The 18,935-nt window shown below is 37.8% G+C and overlaps 1 protein-coding gene and 1 pseudogene across 6 annotated transcripts in view; both read left to right on the top strand.

The window, feature by feature from the left end:
• The window catches only part of LDLRAD4 (low density lipoprotein receptor class A domain containing 4), a 589,432-nt gene that overhangs the window by 393,734 nt on the left and 176,763 nt on the right, over nt 1-18,935 (top strand). The gene's annotated exons all lie outside the window — the stretch shown is intronic.
• LOC129145606 (dnaJ homolog subfamily A member 1-like) lies at nt 204-3,517 on the top strand (annotated as a pseudogene).

Consider the following 18,935-nt stretch of genomic DNA (forward strand, 5'->3'; position numbering starts at 1 on the left):
ACCTGGCTGCTTAACCCCACCCTCAGGTCCCAGCCACCTTCCCTTTGGTGATGATGGGATTTGGAGTTCCCAGTGTCTTTGGCTTTGGCCTGGGGTGGGGGTGGAGTCCACAAAGCCTGTATGGAATTAGCTTTAGGACATCCTTTTCCCCCTAACATTACTATATGTACCATTGTCTAGTACCTCAGTAATATGTGTAACAAACTACTTCAAAAGCTCAGTAGTTTAAAGCAATACCCATTTATTCACTAATTCTCAACTCACACCCTATCTTTACTTCAAAATCTACTTTCCAGCAAAAGCCATGAGAGTCAGAGCATGTGAAATGAACTGTATGTATTATAGCTCCCACCAAAGTAGATGTTACTTAATGCAGGAACTGTTTTGTTGAAGCCCTGCATTTTTCTCCAGGTCAGAACTAAGCCCATGATTTTATTCTCGGCCTCTAAAGCTTTAAGTGTGACTTGATCTTCTTCATCTTAAAGAGGATAAAAGTGCCAATTAAATTGGCTTGTGTCACTATCCATCCTACCCCAGTTCTAAATTAAGACTGCCCTAGTTAAAACTACTTATCCTGGGAACTTTCCAGAATTCTTGGTGAGAGTCTGAGGAGCAGTGGCTGCCTGAGGTATGCACAGCAACAAGCAACACGCTCCTTCCTGCTCCCTCATACCTGCCTTGGCCTGCTCACTGGCTGTAGAAAATGGTGAACAAAGCCACTTATTATGATATTTTTGGGGTCAAACCCAATGCCACCCTGAAAGAATTGAAAAAGGCTTACATGAATCTGACCTTGAAGTGTAACACCGATAATGAAGAACAGAAATTAAAGCAGCTTTTTTAAGCTTATAAAGTATTCTCTGATGCAAAGAAAGGGTACTTCATGACAAAGGACAAGCCATGAAAGAAGGTGGAGCAGGTGGTGTTTTTGGCACCCCATGGACATCTTTAATATATTTTTTTTTTTGAGAAGGGAAAGGATGCAGAGAGAAAGGAGATGTAAAAATGTTGTACATCAACTTTTAATAATCTAAAAATATTTATATAGTGGTGCAACAAGAAAGCTAGTTCTAAAAAAAAATGTTATTTGTGACAAATGTGAAGGTTAAAAAGGAAGTGGTAGGAAAGGAGCAGCATACTGCTGTCCCAATTGCCAAGGTATTGGAATGCAAACAAGAATTCATCAGATAGGACCTGGAATGGCTGAGCAAAATTCGTTTTGCCTGCATGACTAATTAGTCCCTTTAGGACTAATTAATAATCTAATCTAAAGATAGACATGAAAACTGCAGTGGAAGTAAGATAGTTTAAGAGAAAGGATTCTAGATGTTCATATTGCTAAGGTCATGAAAGTTGGCCACAATATAACATTCCATAGTGAAGGAGACCAAGAACCATCACTGTAGCCAGATATTGTCATTGTGTTAGATCACAAGGACATGCTGTAAAAACTAGGTGTAAAACTAGGTGTAAAACATGCTGTAAAACTAGATCTTTTCATGTGTGTGGACATACAACGGGTTGAAACATTGTGTGGCCTCCAAAAGCTAGTATCTACCCTTGACAACCTAACCATAGTAATCACTAATCACCTTTCATCCAGGTCAGATTATCAGGCATGGAGATATCAAGTGTCTACTAAATGAAGACATACCATTCTATCATACACCATATGGAAAAGATTGCCTAATCATTGAATTTAAGGTAAAATCTCCTGATAATGACTTTCTGAGAGGAAGAAAATAGAAGAAACTGATGATGTGGATCAAGTAGAACTTATAGTCTTTGAGCCAAATCAGGAAAGATAGTACCATTACAATGAAGAAGTTTCTGAGGATGATGCATATCCCCCAGGGGTGGTGTTCAGTGTCAGACCTCTTCATGGGTCCAGTGAATAACAGTGCTGGCATCCCATATTCAGTAGTGAATGAGTGAAGGGCTACTATAATCAGTATGTTCACTGCTTAATTGGTTTTGTTTTAATATTCAACGTTAATAGTATTTCAAAAAATAAAACCTGCTTCTCCTCATTGTACTGAAGCATTAAAAGAACTTAATCACAATCCCTCTGCTTGGTTTTTGAGTGTACTTGTGCTTTTGCATGAGTGCATACTCACAAGCAGGCACAGATGCACTTGTCTTCTAGCACTCAGGTAACTGAACTAAATTCATTTGGAAAAATCATGTTTTATGATGGGGAGAGAGTGGTTTGAGTGTTAGAAGACCTGCATTTTGATTCTCTGCTTATTATTTTTGTGACTTTCAGCAAATGAGTTAACATCCAAGAATTTCGTGTTCCCATCAATAAAAGAAATGGTAATTTCAACTTTGTTTTGTTAGAAGAATGAAGAATGTAGCAAGCCACCTAGAATACAATAAGTGTTCAGTTAGCATTAGTCCCCACATGCTTTCAGTCTATCATTCAAATCTTATGTTTAAAAATGTGAAGTCTTCCTTTCAGACCATAGATCTACCTCTGAATCCTGTTAATCCTGGACAACCCATATACTAACCTGTCAGGATCCCTAGGAAAATGGTTTTTCCTATATAAACTTGATTGGTTGTGCAGAAATTTTACCAACACCACTGAAAGTTAATGGAATGCATAAGGCCATTTCAACTTTACATTGTGTCTGAGAGGATCTCGAAGTCTGGTGGGATGGCCTACTTACAAGAGGCTACTTTATTTGGCATGAATTGCCTTTGGAAGAACTCCACTTGGGGCCACTCCTGATTCAGGGATAATCCTTCAAAAGGGGCACCAGGCCTTTTTTGTTGCACTGGGTGCAGCCATGCCATCTGTTATTGGAGGAGAGCCAGAGACCCCCACAGGGTGGGGACCGGAACTCCATTTTAACTGAGACCAGGTTCTGGGACAGTGGTGCTCCTGTAAATGAAAGTATTTCTGGGACCACTCTAAAGGAGAAACTGGCAAGCTTTCTTCCTGTATTCTGGCCACCAAGTATTTGGGCAATAGGAAGAGCCCAGGAGCATTGGGGAGAGCATGGCAGAGTCCAAGTGATCACCAGTACTTGGGAGAAATTCTCAGAGAGTAACTTTGGAAAGTAACTGTGGACAGATACCTAGAAATTTGTGTTAATTTGACTTCATTTTACTTGGTGCTCTATAATATGGTTGCATCCTGGGGATATTCCAGTATGCCCACAAGCAAGTCCATTCTGCCCTGCCAACTGCCCTTCCCTGGGACACCTGGGATCCTGGCTCCTAAGTACTGCAGCCTCCTATGAGTAGCACCCTGCCATTTGCCTGATCTGGAATCACATTTGGGAAATTTTTCTACGTAGGCACAGGGATTTTCTATATTATACTCACATTAGTTGTCCAGGGAATGAACACCATGACCCTGAAGCCACAATTATAACCACAGTGGTGTTTTTACAAGGTCCTGAAACACCTCTGTGCTCCCACCTTCTCATAGAACTAGAGGATAACTTACCCCCTCTTATGTATATATTCATGTGTTTTTCTGTGTTACAGATTTTGAGCAGCTTTTTCCATTTCAGTTCAATTTTGAAGTGATTTTTAAAACATGCTTGAAATCCTGTGGACTCTATTCCAACTTGGGTATATTATTTTATTTTGGGGAAGAGGGCTAATTTCCTGTGGGAATTTTTTATGGTGCTATTATAAGCAAATACTCCCATCAGAAATGTATAAAATGTATTCTCTGTGCATGTTCATTTCCCTTCCTAATTTACATGAATGGCTCCTCTGAAGCTTTCAGAATCTCTGTAGGAACCTATTGCCCCTCTTGTCAACGAGTCTGTTGTGACTCTTTGATCTGCATGTGGCGGGTGAAGCTCTCCCAATGACCTGGGATATATCGTAGTGTGTGGAAGGAAATTTCATAATACTGGAAAACATATCATGTACTCTGAACAGGTTTATATGTGTGAAAAGAGGAAAAGGGATGTGTCTGTGAGAGGGGAAATGAATGTAGTTAGCTACAACAATAAAGCTAAAAGTATGGAAGCAAAAAAATCTTATGCATTTTCTGTATTCTGAGATCACTTGCAATTAAGTCATATTTTTACAAATAACAGGCAAAATTTTCTTAGTTGTCTTTAACATTAACCACCATTTCTGTCTTACTTTTTTTAATGGTTACTTCATCCTAGTTTTTCCTTTTTTTTCTTCCAGCATTCTCTTTCCTTTTTATATTACCAACTGTCTCATTAAAGTAAAAGTTAATCTGAATGGGTTGTGTAGTGCAAGTTATTGTTAAGGTTTGCAATGCATAAGGAAAAACATACTGTCATTTACAGTAGCCTTGGCAAAGAGAAGCAAGTCTTAAGGTCCTGCTGACTAGAGTTGGACTCTGGTAGAACCAAGAACAGTGGCCTTTGTGATGTAATTCAGGGCCTGCCTTCATAAGACATCAGTAAGTTAGATGGTAGTGACCTTACTCAGCTCTGAGACAAAGCCAAATAAGCTAATTTAATGGTGCTCAAAAAGTGCCAATTCCAGATATTTTGTGACAACCTTTATAGATCAGCCATAGAAAACAATGAATGGAAGATGTCTAATATCACTGACAGGGTTGTCATTTGGCTTATGAATGTGTCTGTGAATACGGCAAATGCTGTGCCTTTCATATGCAGGAGGCCTGCAGGCTGGAGGCTGGGGGAAGAAGTCATGTGGCCTCTACAGGCTCACCTTTATGAGATTGGGCTGTGCCCAGAACTGGGCCTCATGAAGGCCTCATTCTTCTTCCCACCTTTCTTCCAAACCATCCAAAGACCTATTTCCGGGTTGACCAAATGTGACCTTCTTTCCAGCCTGTAGTCTCTTTCTGGTGTCTGACCTTATTCTCTCTCCTCCCCCTGCCAAATATGTGACTGCCAGTATGGCTACAATGGAAAAGGCAGGAGAGAAAGTTTAGATGGAGAGAGAAAAAAAGGCACATAGAAGGAGCAGTGGTAGCAGAACAGCATGCTCAGTCCTGCCTAGTTTAGAGCGGCAGGTCAGGTGAACAAATCAGACCCTTGGGAGCATCAGGGGACTTGCCCAAGTCTGGAAGGCCTGCTGTGAACTTTGCAGAGTCAGACCTGGGGCTAGACTCATTTCCTGCCACTCCAACAGCATATGCTCCCTCTCCTCCTGCGTGCACCAGTGCTCTGTACCCTCTTTCCACTTTATTTTGCTGGACCACACTTTGAGGCACCAGGGCTGTACCCTTGGCCATGATAGTTCTTGCTTCAAAATACCCTACACAAAAGGGCAAAAGGGACAGAGGGGCCAGATGGAAAGTCAAAATGGTATTAGCTACTTAAAAGCCCTTGTTTAGCAAACACAGAAATTGATGATGTGTAGTGAGAACCTGACCAAATATAGCACTGTCTGTTTTTGGCTTAGAACAGACTGGGACTTGCCTTCCTGGGCAGCCCTGACTCTCCAGGGGCCTGGCATATGGAACAGTAGTGGCCTTTCTGGAAGGTCTAGCAGCTGGGGAGATTGGTTTGTTTTTCCCATGTTTCAAGTAGAATGGTTCCCCAGAAAGGCATTATAAGGATGGACTTTGAGGATACGAATGGGAGGGGGTTACTACAAGCTACCTAGAAAGTTGGTTCCTTTAAAAAAGAGGTGATCCACATCTTGCAGATGATAAGATGCATTTGAGATGGCAGCCTCAGAGGCAGGCTGTGGCTGTGTAGGACTTTTAGAAAGCCCCGTGGGGAACTTAACTGCTGCAGAGTTAAGACCATGAGGCACAAGTAAATAAGACATGCTTTCATGATAGAATCTGTCAAGTTGTTTTGTGAAGTGTGTTTTCATATTCAGTTTGGACAAGCCAAGAGACAGGAATTGAGTTTCCTGCCCTTCCAGTGTGAAAAAACACTGAGAGAGAAATTTAATCTTCAGATAAATAGAGAATATTGTTGTGAATACTGGCAGGATATTTGAATATATGTGTGTGGTTAGCACAATTTTCTGATGTGATTAACTTATACTTAGCCTGCATATATTGTCCACACACATTGCATCTTATATTGCATTGTGTTTTATGTGGTTAATTTTCTTTAGATGCATACTGTGGCACCATCCCACAGAGGTGGAAGAGATTCCAATTTGAAACACTGTCATTCTTGGGTAGTTTTCTTTTATGAAAGTGATATGCTTATCATTTCAGTGGGAAACTTTCTACTTTAAAATATCTCAAATAATTTAAAGTGACTAAGTGATATTTTAGAGTGAGTCTCATCCTCAACTGTGCTATTAGATTCCAAATTATAGAGAAAAAAATTGCATGATCATAAAGTTCACATTTAAGTCAAAAGAATGAAATTTACCCCTATCTGTGATTCTAGTCATGTATCTCTAGATTCCTTGAAGGATAATTTGTGGAATCGCCAAGCTGCTGCAATAAACATAAAAGGCAATATACCTATGCTGAAATGTAGTGTGTAGCTATAGACTTTAAAAGGAACAAGAGAAAGGAAGACATCTCCCCCCCAAGAAAAAACAAACAATCTTGGATTATGGAATATTCAATATGTTTCTAGATAAGAACGTGCATTCTAACAGTGTTTAATGTCCTTGGGCAAAGTGTCCTAGCACAATTCCAAAAATATTCTGGCAATGAATGAAAGTTCTAGCCACATCTACAGTATAAGTAAATGGACCCATAAAAAATCTCTACATAATCCATAAGAGAGAGACAGGCAGATCAAGTCCACTGGCTCATGTGGCATGAAGCCCACAGCACTGTGTTGGCCTGTCAGAGCTCTCATTCCCCTCTGTGAAAAGTGTGATCTTATTACAGTTTGGCCTCATGTGTAATATTGCATGGGATTCTACAGAGCCAGGAGGAGCCTGAGGGAGAACGATAAGTCTTGCTCTCTGGAAGTTTACCATTGTGTTGGGATGAATAAAGTCCTGCGCATAAGAAGTGTTATCTAGGACACAGTATTTGGTGAGTGACACAAACAGATGTCCCATATGTATAGTCATATGGCCTGGGGTGAAGCTTCATTGAAAATGGAGCTTCATTGAAAATGTTTCCAGGCTAAGAGTTTGGATTTAGAATAGAGTTAAGCTGCTTAACACTAAAATCTCATTAATTTCACCTCCTGACCATTCTGTGCTGCCTTAGGCCTGGTCCACTGCAAAGCATCTGGAAAAGGGCAGCACAGTTACAGGATCTGGTGTTGTGGTTGGTTTTCCTTCAACATAAACACTTAGTATGAGTATCTGTAGTGCCAGGAAGGGCACAAAGCAGGATCTTTATGATGGGCAGACAAGTAAAGGAGGGCCCTGGAGCCCTCAGTGGCTTTTTCAGGCACTACAGTTGGTGTAGTCAGAAGGATGATTTGATGCAGACGGGTATGGAACCCTCCAAAGACTGGAGGGACTGAGGAGTAGCAGACCATGAACCATGACAATGCTGGAGGCACCATGGCAGCAAACGTGGTGACAGAAGTCCAGGAGCTGCGGGAAGAGCTACAGATGCTGCAGGATCACAGGAAGTGGACAAGGTCTGGGAGCTTTAGGACGAGACCTCGAGTGGAACAGGAGACAGCCTGTGAGGACCAGCCCACGACCCCTGAGGCAGCAGAATAGAAAAAAGAGGACCACAATTCAGAGCTCACCCAGTGCTGACACAAGGAAAAAACTGATGGACTTGGACTGACATGCTGCCAGAAGGCAGAGGAAACTTGCCAGGTTGATGTTATGTTTTTGGAGATCCTGGGGGTGGATGGTAATGTTTGTACACCCCAGGAGATGAAGATCAAGGCATGGTCCGTGGGCCTTGGTGGCCAAAAGCAGCCTGTGTACTGCCCAGCAATCCTAGGGCACAGCCCAGAGAGGCAATGGCCAGAGTAGAGGAAAGGGCAGGCATGAGAGAGCCCAGTAAAGAGTGAAGATTCGGGCCTCCCCGGTGGCATAGCGGTTGAGTGCTGGGCTGCGAAGCTGCCCGCAGCCTCTGCAGTGCTGGTTCGATCCCTGGCCACTGGCAAGGGTCCCACATGGCACGCAGACCTCTCCTGCTGCGCCTACTGCTCCCCTCAGCAGTGTCCTCCGTCTGTCTGCCTGTTCTGCTACCTGCTCTGTCTCTGGTGAATTCTCTCACCCTCCCGTGCTTCTGACTATACCCAGTGCTTGTATAAATAAATAAATAAATCTTTAAAAACAAAAAAAAGAGTGATGATTCGTAGGGGGCTGGGAGGCCTGCCAGCCTCCCGGCCCACCGGTACCCCTGCCTGACATGTACTTGGTTGCTGCACTACATGTAAAAGCTCAATAAAAACCTGAAAAAGCCACCAAGGGCTCCAGGACTCTCCTTTACCCATCTGCTTGGATCATAGAGAACCAGCTCTGTGCCTTTCTGGCACTGCAGTATCCTACCTGAGGAATCATTCTTACAGCTGAACAGTCACACTTTGTGATTACAATATCAGTGGGAAGGAAAAAAGGTTATTTTGACTGGCTGTGATTTGAAATCAGACACAAAATTCTTGGTAATCAAAGATCGACTCTTTGAGCTAAAACCTGTCTGCTTCCTGCGTATGAAAGGTGAAAGCTTTCACTTCTCAGCTGTGGTCGTATTTTGACAATACAGGAAGAACGAAGAACTGACTCTCCTTAGAGAAAGTGAGAATGATACTGACAGTCAGATAGATGCTCAGGATGATGGGGAAAATGGAAAAGGGCCCTTGGGGGAAGGACACTATACATAAAGGAGGTTGGCATCTGAGGAGGAGAGTGGCCAATTAATTCCCTTCTAGTTGGGTTGCATGGAGGATTTTTGTGTTTTTGCTGTGCTGAATGAACTGTGTTGTTAACTCTGACACCGCCCCCGCCAAGTAGGCCTCTAATTTGGCCTAATGTAGAGGCTTGTGTTTCCATGGTATTACTTGGAGAATAAAGGATGAGGACCACGTGCAGTGCTGGACAGTGGTACTGAGGAAAGGGAACAGGTGGGAGATGGGGGCTTGGGTAGGGGAGTCAAGGCTTTCTTAATGGAAAGAGTCAGTCATACCCTAAAGACATAAATGCCTGGGGGTTGTTAAATCTTGAGGATGATGTGAACTTCCTCTAGTACATGGGATGGGAGAGCTCATACTTTTTAATTCAAATGTTAGAGAGTGATAGGATGGTAGCAAAACAGATGACTCTGGGATTACATTTTATTCCTCCCTCTAAGAAATAAATGACTATAACTCAAATTTGGGACTGAAACTCCTGTTGTAGTATTCTGTGTGAACTAAATATGGCATTAAATTATATGGCATTAAATTAATGATTATAAAATAGATCTGTCAGTTACTATGGTTTGGTGATCTGAGTTCAGATCAGGTTAGGTCAGCTTATTATTCCATAAACTATGTAGTTGGGAAATAAAGAAATAGTGGCACAATTAGTTTCTATTTTCTGTATTTCCTAAACAAGTGTGAAAGGATAACATTGGAGTAAGGGCATTTGTCTAAGGAATGAAGCTATCCATTCAACCAAATGACCTTAGGAACTAGTCTGTTGTCACTCCTAATATTTTGAGGTTTATTGCCTTGTTGTGGTTTTATACATAAGTGGAGAAGAGTCAGCAGTCATCAGACTTGGCAGAAAAGAGTATAAACAGTTTTAATATTGCAATGTTAAACCTAAGCATTAAAATTAAAATATCAGCAAAATAATTTTAATAGCAGTAGCACCTGTAACATATTTTGGATTCCTCACACCTAAGGCAGAAGCCCTATTTGCTCCTTGTGTTCCTTCTATGTAATGACACATTCAGCTCTGGGCCCTTAGTCCTCTGGATACCAAAGTCAGGTGCCAGTGATGTTATCCTGAGCAAGGAGGAACCCTCAGCAAGGAGCTCAGAGACTCATTGTCAAGTTTGCTGACTAGAAAGCAATGAAGCTCTGTAAAACAGAAACGAGCTTCATTTTGCCATAAATGGCATTTACCATGAGTTGTTTAAGAACAACTGTTAATTCATCCAGCGTTTCCCACTAATTCATCTATTATATTTTCTGAGTATCTACTATGTGTCAGGGATAAAGTGTAAGCAAGTGAACAAGACAGATATTATAATGTCCCTGCCCCTGATAGTATCCATCATTCTATATATAGGCTCAAGTTTAAAATTAAGCAGAGGTCCTCTAGCTCATTAAACTTGTGTATTTTAATATACAGCTAGAGAGACTTTTGCTTCTGCAATTTATTTGTCAGACCATCCATTCACTTTGATACATATCTGGTCTCCAACTGTTGTCATACATTCAACTATTAAACTCCTCATTACTTTTAAAGTAAGAAAAATGAATTAAGAACATAATATTGAAATTAGTAAATCTTGGAATGTAGAGCATCTTAAGGAGAAAGAGTTTAAGGATGAAGAAAAACAGAACTAAGGATTTACATTTAATTCATGATTTCAATTTTCATTTATTCATACATAAGCCAGAACACTTTTTACCATGCCAGCAAGAATTTGACTTCAAATATCAGGTCTTAGTAAAAATATTAATTTTATTAATGTATTATGTACCAATCCTTACCAGAAAGTATTATTTCATATATCTGAATTTATATAGCAGAGGTATATAAAAATGTCTATGACTATAGATGGGAGCATGGATGGGTGGATGAACCAATAGCTAGGTATTTAAAAAATTATTGACCTCAATGGGTTAATATCGTTCACTTTGGGAATTAAAGGGATTTCTGAGAGTTTCTCTTGAACATAATGTGTGTTTCATGGAACTGTAAAAGTTTGAGGAAACTTACACAGCTCTCTTCTTACTCAACAAAAGGTGAAATGGAGTGATGCAGTGAAAACTGTATAAAATGCAATAATTTAAGATGCAATTTTAATTTTTTTCTAAAGATTTATTTATTTATGCATACTAGAGCTGGGGTACAGGCGGGGGGTGAGAGAATTCACCAGAAACAGAGTGGGGAACAGAACAGGCAGGCTGACTGAAATACACTGCTGAGGGGAGCAGCGGGTGAGACAGGAGAGGTCTGCGCACCATTTCGGTTTCTCTCTGGCCGGCCGGGGATCGAACTCATGCTGCAGAGGCTGAGGTTTGCTTCACAGTGTGGCGCTTAACCCCTTGTGCCACCAGGGAGGTCCAAGGTGCAATTTTAAAGTGCATTAAATATGAATAGGCCAAGAAGCACTTCTATTTGTATTTCTGTTAAATTCCCCATAATAACTTCAGGTGTAGCTCTGCACTCTCTAAACCGCCTTCCTCCTTGTGCTTCCTGTGGACTGTTGGAATCAGCCATTTCCTTTTCCTTTCTGTCTGAAATTCCTAGAAGACTTATATTTCTTGCCTTCTTTACAGATTATTTCAAGGCAGTTCTTATTTGCACTTCCCCATAATTCTCGTTTTCTTTAATGTAGCTCCACATGAGCAGATCACACTTTCAATCAGATTGTAGTTAACTCATTGTACACGCTAGGTATGCTTGGTTTGGGGCTTGCTTCTTGGTGATGCTTCACATATGTCAAATTTTGTTAGAAAGCTGGTTTAAAATGAACAATGATGTAAAATATATATAAATAACAGATTATTATTAAATAAATAAATAAGCACAGGGAAAAAAAGAAAAGAAAGCTGATTAAATGTTTAGTGCGACTCATAGTTAAATCACCCTTCATACAGAACCTTGCCTTTTTATTTAGTAAAGAGGAATATAATTTCTATTTTTAACCTAAATAAATGAGGGTTGTTTATATTCCTTTGGATCTTGGAGAAGCATACCTTTGAACAGGAAAACTTCAAGAAAGAGAACTAGAAAGCTTCATAATCTTTCTTGAACAATTGCAAAAAATACTAAGGGGGTATCCTCAGCTCAGGGTGGAGTCTGAGCCCTAGCTATCCCAGTGGCAGGAGGGACTGCCAGGCTAGGTGGGACCCTAGGGAAGCTGAATTCTAGGCATTTATCTCAGTAAGGGGTGAGGTGGGGGGGTGCCTAACCTGCTGGGTTTTTAAAAATAGTGAGGTGGATGAATGGGTGGATGAATCGATAGGCATCCATCCACCCATTTTAAAAAATATTAACCTCAGTAGGTTAATATTGTTCACTTTGGGAATTAAAGGGATTTCTGAGATTCTGTCTTTAACATAATGTGTTATGTAACTAAATTCCTTTTAGTTGTATGTAAGTTGACTCTGAGGACAGAGAGGCCTGAGATGAGAACTCAAGAAGCCAACCATTCCACTATAATACTCTGGAGGACCCCAACGGGTTATTTCCACAGCTATTGGCTATGCCAAACTGTCACTGACTGAGCAGTATGTTTTTCTGTGTCAGTGAACACATGTATCTTTGATTTACCTTTGTGCTCAAGCACCTGCCCTGCCCTGCCACTTTTGATCTGCTGTCACTCCCCCCCCCCGCCTTTCTAATCCATAATATAAATAGAAGCTTACATTATATTGTTCATTAGTTTGACTTCTTTTCATTTAGTGTAGTGTTTTTGAGATTTACCCATGTGGTGGTATGTATCAGTATTTAACAATTTTTTTTATGCATCAGTTGATGGACATTTGAATTGTTTGCCGTTTGGGACTGTTTTGAATAATGCTCCTTTTAGTATAGACATAGATTTTCATTTCTTTTTAGCAAATGCCAAATAATTGACTGACAAGTCATATGGTAAGTATTTATTTAACATAAAAGATAATGCCATACTTTGTTTTTCAAAGTGGCTGACTCATTTTGTATTCGACCAACAATGGAAAAGAGTTCCAGCTACTCCTCACTCTTGCCGACACTTGATATTGCCAGTGGTTTTTACAGCTAGTCATTTGGTGACAACATCTCATTGTTTTGTATGAATTTCCTCTATGATATAGCATTTCTGAATTTGAGCATCTCTTTGTGCTCATTGATGATTTTTGTGTTTACTTGTGTGTGAAATGTCTTTTAAAGTCTGTTACATCTATACCTACAATTTTATTTTTTTTATTTTAACATTTATCATTTTTTAAATTTTTTAGACAATATTTGCTTCCCCCACCCCCTTGGATTGAGTCCCCATCGAATTTCCTTCCCCAAGGCACCCATGACCATCACCACAGTCCCCTGTGCTTCTTCCTCCCGCCCTCTGATCCCTCTCTCTCCTCCTCCCCTGCAGTATGTCTCTGGTTTGTAGTTGTCTGTTTTTACTTTGTTATGTTTTGTACTGTTATTATTTTTTATACTGATGTCTTATTCGGTTCCCCTATATTCCTGTTATAAGTGAAACCACCCGATATTTTCCTTTTTCCTTCTGACTTATTTCACTGAGCATAATTCCTTCTAGCTCCATCCACGTTGCTGTGAATGGCATGAGCTTATCTTTTTTGATTGCTGAATAATATTCCATTGTTACACCTACATTTTTAATTGGGTTCTTTGCTTTCTTACTGATTTATTAGAAATATATGTATACTATGTATTTACTTATGTCAGATATACATATTTTACAAATATTCTCTCCTAACTGTGCCTTGATTTTTGTTTCCTTCATTGTATTCTAAAGAACAAAGTTTTAACTTTTTATGAAATCCATTTTATAATTTTCTCTTATATAGTATGTGGATTGTGTGCCCCTTTGAAAAAAATCTTTACATAACCTAATGACACAAAGATTTTTTTTCCTGCTTTCTTCCGTAAGTTTAATAATTTTAGCCAACTTTAATAACCAACATAAGAAATGAAGACAATTTGGGCTCTTCCTTTACTATCTGTGTAATATTTAATTCATTTTTATCCCTGGGGAATTTTATTCTTTTATTAAATAAAAATATTTCCTCTGTATTTATTTCTTATATCACTGGTAGAGGCATTTAGTAAAATGTTAAATAGTAGGCAGCCTTTGCTTATTCCTTATATTAAAGAAATACCATTCACACTTAAAATTCTTTCAAATTTCTTGTCATTGCAAACTTCACTGATTTTTAAACAGTTCTCACCTTCCCCGTTTTTTTCTTTGTACTTTTAAGGAATAAAGGACAATTTAGAAAATTTCACTCAGTTGGTGTGAATTTGATCACACCTAATTTATTTCATAAAATATACATATCCAAGTGTGTTTTATAAAGGCAACTTAGATGATGAATGTATAGAATAAAATAAGAGATAGATTAGTATTTGTAACTAATATAGATCAAAGTCATTAATAAAATATAAACAAAATAGTCCATAGATATGTGAAAAAAAAATAAAACATTGCATTCAAAATTTTTTAGTCACAGAAATGTGATATGTATTTGACATTAGGTGATTAATTGATATACTCATGTATGAGAAATGGTTCAATATTTGTCTTTATCTTTCTGACTTACTACACTCTGCATAATCCCTTCAAGTACCGTCCATTTTACTGTAAATATAATATTTCATCTTTCCTTACAGCAAACAATATTCCTTTGTATACATGCCACATCTTTATCCAATCCTCGATCTATGAGCATTCAAGTTGCTTTTGAATTCTAGCTATTATAAGAAATGTGGCAATAAACATTGTGGAAAGTATAATTTTTCAGTTAATAGCTTCATGTTCTTCAGATAAATACCTGAAAGTGGGATTGTGGGTTATGTGGTATGTCCATTTTTAGTTTTTTTAAGGTAAGGTCAGAACACTTTCCAAAATAGCTGCTTTCAAATTATATTCCTACTAGCAATGTTTTGGGATTCCTCTGTGTATAGGACTAGCACTTGTTATTAGAGCTCTTTTTGTGAAATGATATTGTGGTTTTAGTTTGCATTTCCCTTATTAAAACTGATGGTGAGCATTTACTCATATCTGTTGATCTTCTGTATATGTGCTTTGGAAAGTTGTCTATCCACTGGCTGTTTTCTAATTGGGTTCCTTTTTTTGTTGTGTTAAATTGAATGAGTTCTTTGTACATCTCAGATACTTGACTCTCTAGTTGTGTAATGTAAATATCTTTTCCTATTTAGTGGGATGTGTTTTTAAACTGCTAATATTTTCTTTCATTGTGTGAAAGTTTTCTAGTGTGAAGTGGTCCAAATTGTTTACTTTTGCCTTTATTTCCTTTGCCACAGAGGTAGCATTCCCATAGACATCTCTCTACCATTGATGTCATGAAACATAGCGCCAATGCTTTCTTCTCTGTATTTTATTGCTGCAGATTTTATATTTTGTCTATGATTCATTTTGAATTTATCTTTGTGCATGAAGTTAGCATGCTCCAACTTATTTCTTCCACATGTGGTCATTCAGTTTTCTCAGCATCATTGTTAAAGAGACTCTCCTTTCTATAGTGTATGGCTATGGCTTCGTTGTCATAAATTAGGTATATAGATATAGTATGGATATTTTTCAGGGATTTCAATTTTGTTCCATTGATTCATATGTTGATTTTTATTTTAGGACCATATTGTTTCAAATACTGTTGCTTTACAGTATACTTTAAAATCAGGTAATATGATGTCTCCATTTTTTTTTCTCAGAATTGCTTAGCTCTTTGGAGTCTTTGTCCTCTATAATTTTTAATATTTTGTTCTATTTCTTTGAAAAATATAATGGTGATTACACTGAATCTATATACATATTGTAAAATAGTCATTTTGATTATATTAATGCTCCCCATATTGTTCTGTAGCTATTAATATAGTGTTTTACAGTTTTTGCTGTTTAAATCCTTCACCTCTTCAGTTAATTCCTATGTATTTAATTTTTAATGCAATTGTGAATGTAATGCTTTTTCTTTTTCTTCTCTTTGTTTATTTGTATATAAAAATGCAACAGATTTTTGTATATTACTTTTGTAACATACTTTACTATATTCATTTATGTTTCCAATAGCTTTATTGTGAAATCTTTAAGGTTTTCTATATAGGGAATATCAAATATTGAATATCATATCAATGTAAATAATGATAGCATCGCTTCTTTTCCAATTAGATTGTTTCATTTCCTGTTTTCTCATTGTTCTAGCAAAAATCTTTAATATTAATTACACAGCAGTAATAACAGTGGACATCCTTGCTTTGTTCCCAATCTTAAAGTGGAAGGCTTTCAGTTTTTCACTATTAAGTATAACATTGGCTGTAGGCCTTTGATATGTGGCCTTTATTATGCTAAGTAGGTTCTTGTATTCCCAACTTGTTAAGACTTGTTTTTTAATTATGAATGGGTGTTGAATCTTATCAAATCTTTTCTCTGCTTCTATTGATGTGATCATGATTTTTAAACTTTCTTTCATTGATGTGATGTATTACATTAGTTTATTTGCATATATTAAGGCATTCTTGGATCTTTGCAATAAATTCCACTTTTATGAGGTATGATACTTGTAATTTATTGTTGAATTTGATTTGCTAATGTTTTGTTGAGAATTTTTGCATTAATATTTACCAAAGTTATTAAGCTTTAATTTTCATTTTCTCTGATGTCTTTATCTGGGTTTGGTGTTTGGATAATGTGTTATAGAATATTTTAGGAAGTACTCCCTTGACATGGATTTTGGGGAATAATTTAAGTAAAATGGTCATAAGTTTTTCATTAAAGATTTAATAAAATTCACCTGTATTGTCACCTGATCCTGGGCTTTTTTAAGGAAGATTTCTGATTACTGTTTCAAATTCTATAATTGTGACCAGCCTGTGTCAAATTTTCTGTTTATTTCTGTTACATTCATCGTAAACCGTGCAATTCTAAATATGTGCCCATTTCTGTAAGATCGTTAAACTTGTTAGCATATAGTTGTTCACAGCAATCTGTTATGATTCTTCCTATTTCATTTCTAATTTTATTGTTTTTGCCATTTCTTTGTGAGACTAGATAAAGGCTTCTAAAAGTACCAACTCTTAGTTTAATTGATCTTTTGATTTCTATTCCTTTTTATTTCTGCTTGAAATTTTATTATTCATTCCTTCTGTTAACTTTGGTTTTTGTTATTTTTAAAGTTGCACTAGATATAATGTTAAATCATTTATTGAATTTTTCTTGCTCCTTATTATAGACCTGTATGCAGTAAATTTCCCTCTTAAAACTCACTTTTGTTGTATTCCATAAGTTATTAAGTTATAGCCATATTTTCATTTAGTTTAACCTCCTCTTTAACCCAGTGGTTATTGAGCAACGTGTGATTTAATTTTGGGTGTTTGAGGTTTTAACATTTTTTATAGTTATTTCTAGTTTTATGGATTTATGCTCAGAAAGCACATTTCCTATTATTTCAATCTTTCTAAGTTTGTTGACAGTTGTGTCACAATATGTGATCTATTCCATGGCACTTGAGAAAAATATATATGTTCCTGCTTTGTGGTGGAAATGTTCTGTAGGTGTCTGTTGAACCCATCTGATCTAGTTTATCTTTTTTTTTTTTTAAAGATTTATTTATTTATTTATTTATACAAGCACTAGGTAGTCAGAAGTGTGGGAGGGTGAGAGGATTTACCAGAGTCAGAGAGGGGAACAGAACAGGCAGACTGACGAAATACACTGCTGAGGGGAGCAGCGGGCGTGGCAGGAGAGGTCTGTGAGCCATGTAGGACCCTCACCAGCAGGCAGGGATCAAACCGGTGCTGCAGAGGCTGCAGGCAGCTTTGCAGCCCAGTGCTCAACCACTGCGCCACCAGGCCCTGATCTAGTTTATCTTTTAAGGCTACCAGTTTCCCTATTTGTTCCTGTCTTGTTGATCCATCCAATGCTGTAGTTGGAGTATTAAAAGCCCCCTATTACTATTTTGTTGTTGTTGATACCTCTTTTTAATTCTATTAGTATTTGTTTTATATATCTTGATGCTCCATCATTTGGTGCATATTTATAAGCGTTAGATATTAGGACTTTAATTGTATCCCTTGAATTAAACCTTTAATCATCACTTAATGTCCATTTATGTCACTTACTACCTTTTTTTAATTGAAAGCCTATTTTATGTTATAAATATAGGTAATCTGCCCCTTTTTTAAATTACGATTTACTATAAGATGGTCTCCCCGCCCTTTTAAGCCTGTGTTTGTCTTTAGCAGTAAGATGAGTTTCCTGTAAACAGCCAGAAGTTGGACATTGTTTTGTTACACATCTAGCCACTCTACCTTTTAATTGGTAGAGTATTTACATTTAAGGTAATTATTGAAATATATGTACTTATTGCCATTTTGTTGTGTATTTTTATAATTTGTCTTTATATTTTTTGAAACTTTTCTTTTATGTTTTGTTATGGATTCATTTCCATTATCTTATGTGCTACTTCTGTAGATTTTTTTGGAGGGTACTCAGAGGTTTGTATGTAATGGTCTATACTTGGGACTTATAGAATGGTTTGATCTTGCTCTTGTTTTAGTGTTGCACATTTTCAGTCTCCTCATCCTTAATATAGTCTACATTTAGAAGCTGACACAAGACTATAGAAGACTGAGATGTAGACTAGGGAGCTGGCCTAAAGGAAGAGACACTGTGGAACCCCACAATACAGCTCTGGTACCCACAGTATAGTAGGAAGCTTGGCTCCTTGACCTACACTGGAAGTGATCCTTTGGTGCCCTACTGCCAGGTTCCTTTCTACCCCTTGCCAGTACTAGCTCTCTTGATCATGTCAACAGGTGTGATGGTCTATCCCTTATTACAAGCCATAAAAAGTAAGATTGAAGAAACAAAAGAATATACCATAAATGCAAAAAAAAAAAAAAAAAAAGAAAACACTGAGAGGAATGTCAATCCAGCAGAACAGTGAAATATGCCTGAAGAGAAGTTAAAGATAACGGTTACAACAATGCTCATTGAACAACAACAACAAAAAGATATAAACAGGAGCAGAATAAAGACTGAGAAAATATGAGGAAGTTATGATTAGAACTTTAGAAGTAATGGAGAAATAATAATGGAGAGATATTAATGATCTGGAAAGCATGTCAGAGAACACACAACTACAAGAACATAGTGAAAAATTAATTTAAAAATGATAATAATGTAAGAGCCCTTTGGAATACCCTAAAAAGAAATA

This window comes from Talpa occidentalis, unplaced genomic scaffold (assembly GCF_014898055.3).
Source record: "Talpa occidentalis isolate TD23 unplaced genomic scaffold, MPIMG_talOcc4v2.1 talOcc4.13, whole genome shotgun sequence".
NCBI lineage: Eukaryota > Metazoa > Chordata > Mammalia > Eulipotyphla > Talpidae > Talpa > Talpa occidentalis.